The following is a 6,198-nucleotide window of genomic DNA, read 5'->3' as shown; positions in this document are numbered from 1 at the left end:
TCCTGCTCATTAAGACAGCCTAATATGCATTTGTTTAGTACCTGACATTGGAGGTATTAAATTTAACGCACATTTTAAAAAAGCACCATAATACACATTTTAGACACTCAGAATCATAGAAAAAATATTCATGTTGGATCCAGGGCAGACTCTTATTCTATTTCTATCCATGACACAGGCCTGAATTACATCCACTATAATTTTAAAGATCCATATGCTATTTTGCATATAATTCCATAGGCAAAGATATCTCACTCTCAAATACTTTTCTTGACATTTAACCCAACTTTTCACTTTCTTAATTTAATCCCATTATTCCTATGCACCTTTTATACATGCCTGTACACAAAATAATTTTCCCATATGATAATGTGCTTTACATATTTGTAGATTCTTATGTCCTTCATAATTATCCTTTATCAGAACTATACATATGTAAGGTTTTCAACATAAATCATTCCCTTCAAATTTCTGATCACCTTAGCAGTTTTTTTCTTATTCTTATCCAATTGATCAAGAACTTTCCAGAAGGGGTGCACCAGAAACAAAAGCAACAGTTCTTCTTAAGTATACTGTGAACCATTTGCAAGAACCAAGTCTATACAAGAATATATGTAAGCTCCAAATTGTTTACCGTAACACCTCATATGTTAAGGTATTCTACAACTGCAGTACACACTATGTAAATACTTTAAATTAGATACCAAAAGGCCATGTAGGACCCACTGCCTGGAAATCAGGGGTTCATTATATATGACTAATTTGGGCCAAGTGCTAGCAAGAGAGAAACTACAGTGATGCATGTCTGCGATTGCAAGAGATTATCACTATTACACATCTTAAACATCCTTTTGGAAAACCATTATGTATCCAAACATATGCAAGAAGTGCAGAAAAAACACAGGAAGGTTTCCACATAGAAAATCAATAGTGACCGAATTGATATATATAATACCCAATTACTAACAAGCAGGATATAAAAGGAATATGATCTGACTTCTAGACCAATCAAAGCCAAGTGGAAAAGAGACCACAGAAATTTAATTTATAGTACACAATGGCATCGTTACCAGATGGATATAGATAAAAATCAGCAGCAGAATCTGAATGACTCCTGTAGGTAAGAGGGCTAAAAGGGATTAAAGCAGGTGTGGGCAAAATACGGCCTGTGGGCCAGATGCAGCCCACCAGGCCATTCTATCCAGCCCATCGGGCCCCTAAAAAATTTAGAAAATTAATATTCATCTGCCCCTGGCTGCCTGTCATGTGGCCCTTGATGGCTTGCCAAAACTCAGTAAGCGGCTCTCCACCCAAAATAATGGCCCGCTCCTGGATTAAAGTGTTCCTGAATTGTTCCTTATGGCTGTTGAGTCTGTCTACCAAAGTCTGAGGGGTGTAGGTTGTAGCCATTCTGGTCTAAGGACATAGGCAGACAGGTTATTTGGGTAAATCTGATATCTTTTATTAGACCAACTCAAATACTTAGAAAATAATTATTTTTTGCAAGCTTTCAGGCCTAGGAAATATCTGCAGAGCACAGGTACAACTATGTAGCTGTGACAGATTTTTTCAGTCAGGTGGGTGGGAAACTGGCTTATGGGATGCACCCAGAGAGTGAGGGTGGATGGGTTGGTTTCTACCTGGAGAAATGTGGGCAGTGGTTTCCCCCAAGGCTTTGTCCTTGGACCAATACTGTTCAATATCTTCATCAGTGATTTGGATGAGGGTGTAGAAAGCACTGTGTCAAAATTCTCAGACAACACCAAACAACAGGGTATAGTAAACATACTAGAGGGTAGGGAGTGAATTCAGGTGGATTTGGATAGACTAGGCAAGTGGGCAGATCAGAATAGGATGCAATTTAACGAAGATAAGTGCAAAGTACTGCATCTGGGGAGAATGAATCACCAGTACACCTACAGACTGAGAAGTACCATTCTAAGTAGCACAGCAGCGGAAAAGGATCTCAGAGTCATAGTCAACACAAAAATGAACATGAGTTGCCAATGTGACGAGGTAATAAGTAAGGCTAACCGCACCCTTTCTTACATTATCAGGTGCATCACAAGCAAATCTAGGGAGGTTATACTTCCCCTCTGTGCAGCATTGGTAAGACTGCAGCTGTAGTACTGCATCCAGTTTTAGGTGCCACACTTCAAGAGGGATGTGGATAATTTGGAAGGGGTTCGGAGGACGGCTACTCGTATGGTTGAGGCCCTGCGGGTAAGATCCTATAAAGACAGATTGAAAGACCTGAATCTCTTCAGTCTCTGCAAGAGAAGGCTGAGAGGTGATCTTGTGGCTCTCTACAAACTCATCAGGGGGGATCAGTAGGGAATAGGGGATACTCTGTTTACCAGGGTGCCCCTCAGGGTTACTAGAAACAATAGCCATAAACTGAAGGAGAGCAGATTTCGATTGGACATCAAGAAGAAATTCTTTACAGTGAGGGTTGCCAAAATATGGAATGGGCTTCCAAGAGAGGTGGTGCTTTTCCCTACCTTGGAAATGTTTAAAAGGAAATTAAACAAGCACCTGGCTGGGGTCACTTGACCCCAGCGCTCTTTCCTGCCCGGGGCAGGGGGTCGGACTTAATCTAATAGGTCACTTCTGACCCTAGAAATCTATAAAATCTATGAAAATCTATGCTTCCTTGGCCTGATGAAGAGTGTTTGTGTCTGAAAGCTTGCAAAGAAGAATTTTTTCCAACTATTTGAGTTGGTCTAATAAAAGATACCAGATTTACCCAAAGAACCTTGCCTACCAAAGTCTGATGACTTCAAGGATATTAACAAGGAGCCTGGGATATCCACCTCCCACATTCCAGAGCCATATTGTCAGAGTTTCCACAGGCAGCAACTATCCTACTAGTCCTTCCTAGACACATGGTGTTGCTCCCAAATTTACAGTATTTTTCCAACATATTTAATAGTATTTTTCAGTGCTACCTATGCTGGCACATATTTTTTAAAGGTGCAATGGGATCTGATCCCTAATCCCAATAATAATGCTTTCTGCCATGTCACACATGAATAGCAGGAGGTACAATTATTAGAAATTTTAGTTTAATCCTTTTTGTGAAAATCCAAATACAAACATTAGCATGGCCAGGAGAAGGCTAGCTGCCATCATTTCCATCTCTCCCCACCCTCCAAATGCTATGGTTATGTGGTAAGTTCTCTGATACTCTCTGAATGAATTGTTCAAGGTCACCTTAATTTGGGGGTGGGGGGAAGAGGGGGGAGAAGTTCTCTAACTCAGGAATGGTCCTTCAAGAAGTTTCCCCTCTCACCTTCTCCATCCTCAGGGGGGAGACAGCAGTAGCAGTGATCCATGCCACTAATTAAACAGCAAAGCTATCATGTTAATTCCTCTGGAATAAATGTGGCAAGGTACACAAAGCAAAACTTCTGTGGTCTCCTAGAAGTCCAGAGGTCTGAGACCAATTTGAATCAGAAGCAACTGAATCAACTAACAGAATACCAGATAATCAAAGCCAAAACCTTTATATGTAAAATGAGCAGCCACTGATAAGAAAATTTTCTTAACTCAGTCTTTCTGAAAGACCACAGAGTTCCTTCAGGGATTCCATGGGTTCCTGGGCAATCATTCAGTTTCCAACACCAGGGCCTCATATTCAGGCTAGTTTGAGAGACTGTAGAAGTCCCATAGGTTCAGATTTTTTTAAAAATTTCCTCTTGGTATATACCTTGATTTAATTGAAGCAGAGTTAAGCCCATGATGAGCACTTTCAAAAACCCCGCACACACTCCTTCTATGTGTCATAATTTTATAGAAGTGAAATTGATGACTCTTCCTTTCTCACAGCTCGTCTCATTTGTCTAATCCTTTTGTAAGCCTTTTGAGGTAGCAACTGTCTTATAATCTATATAGTGTTTATCATCATACCACCTCCATTTCAGGTGGGGTCTCAGCATTATTGTAATAGAAATTAATAATGATAATGAACATGGAGAGACAGAAAGCAAAAGAAGAGGTTTTCTCAATCCCAGACAAGGAGTCCAAATAGCAAATCTCTCATCAAGAATGCTCAGGACTGCCAAGAGACCAACCTCTGAACCTGATGAGTTCAAAGGGAGTTTCAGTCTCATGTAAGGTGGCCATTATAGAATACAGTCCAGTTATCCTCTGTCCATTGATACAAAACCCAGTGACTTCATGTCCTCTATTTTTCTCTTGAAGAAAAACATAGAGGACATGAAGATATCAGGTTTTGTATCAATAGAGGACAGAGTAGCAGAAAACCGGAATGTCCTCTATGATGGCCATCCTAGTCTCATGCCTGATGTGAGTAAGAGCAGAACTGGAAAAGTAGTCATCAGCTGGGGTGGAGAAGGAAAGAGCTGGATTGTGCCATGACAGCAAAAGTCCAGTAGAAGAGAATGTCAGTGTTACTTTTGAAGGAAAGTTCAGAGAAAAAGGCATGGCTTAAATGGACAGACAAGGTTCTTTGGGTAAATCCAATATCTTTTATTAGACCAACTCAAATAGCAAGCTTTTGGGCAGAAACAAGCTTTCAGGCATAAACAAAACCAAAGGGTGTTTGTTCCTGAAAGCTTACTAAGAAGAATTTTTCCAACTATTTGAGTTGGTCTAATAAAAGATATTGGATTTACCCAAAGAACCTGGTCTGCCTGTATCCTTAGACCAACACAGCTACAACCTACACTCCTGGCTTAAATGGAGAGAGCCTAAACTTGAGAAATCATTTAGTACTTTTCTAGTATGAAGTGATTCAGTATAATGAATTATTTTTTGTTAATATTGTACATTGAACAAGGTTTAAAGATGATAGAGAGGTCTATGTATACCACTGAATAGAGAAAATTATGTTACAACTATCAGAGATAAAAATCAGTTACTGAATGAAAACCTGGTTTTCCAGCAGCAAGAAAGTAATTTCATAAAAAAGAAAGGGAATATACAACTCAGGAATAACTAAGATAGGAGCTCCAGATCCAATGTATACAAAAATGATAACTTCCAAGATGGAGAGAGAATTCCTCATATTTGGTCAGGCTGTTAACTGGAGTTGGATGTAGTTAAATGGGGTTTGGAGGATGTAGCTCAGGTCAAAACAGAGAGGTGAAAAAAACTCCAAAATTTGCAATAGGAGTTATTTGAAACTATAGCAGTGAACATAATTATGTGCTATCAGCCACTACACATACCCTTCTTTGATCGACTATGCTCTTCAGGCTTCCTAGTCTCTAACTCTACATGGGCATCACAAATAAATCACTTTCCTTTGGTGAAAAAAAAGATTTCATGTTTGATCCACATTGCAGCTAAAATTGACAACAAGGAGAAAACTGCTAAAATGCAACCTAATGGAGATTGCATTGGAGTAATGCACAAAGGGATGGATGTTACAGGATCTGAATGCTTGCACAAAGCTCCAGGATGGAAGACCAAACTGAGCACAGGATGGTACCGGGATTGTAAAGAACGACAAAACTCTAGCCTTTGTGCCGTTCTTGGGCCTCTCTTCTATCACTGCCACATCAGGTTGTAGAGAGTAAACAGGAGGCTGTAGAGAGTAAATAGGAAACAGGGCTGCTTTTCTCCCTATCACTCCATCTGCAAGTGTTTGAATGTACATTGGCTAAAGCAGGGCTGTCTAACTGGCTGCCTGTGGGCCACATGCAGCCCACAAGGCATTAAGTTGCAGGCACTGGGCATCTGCTCAGCCACAGCTCCTTCTATTGCTTCAGCTGCTACAGCAGCCAAAGGCCCTGGGCTTCCCCTCCCTCCTCCAGCAGCTGCTTTCTGCCACTGCCCAAAAGGATGAGGCAGTGCCGCATGGCACTGCGAGCACAGGGTGAATCCAGAGCTGCATGCTGCAGATGTGGGGATAACTGCATAGTGCAGCAGTGGGGAGGGGTCCATGTGGGCATGTGGTGCGGTGGAGGTGGGGAAGGGACACTTATCTGCATGGTGCACTGCTCAGGGGCTCATGACCCACCCTGGTGCAGTCCATGCAGCCCTCAGCCACTTGGAATTTAGACAGAACTGGGATAAGGGCATAGTGAGAGGAGGGAGACAGACTGAAGGAGACCTCATTCCCCCTCTATGTTATACATTCTGTTAAATACTGATGGACAGTACTTCATCCCAAGCATATGTACACTGCATGTTAATGCCTAAGAATGCTTTACTCAACAACTACACTAATGC

The sequence above is a fragment of the Alligator sinensis genome, unplaced genomic scaffold (assembly GCF_000455745.1).
Source record: "Alligator sinensis unplaced genomic scaffold, ASM45574v1 scaffold314_1, whole genome shotgun sequence".
Taxonomy (NCBI): domain Eukaryota; kingdom Metazoa; phylum Chordata; order Crocodylia; family Alligatoridae; genus Alligator; species Alligator sinensis.
Note: the sequence above shows the minus strand (reverse complement) of the source record.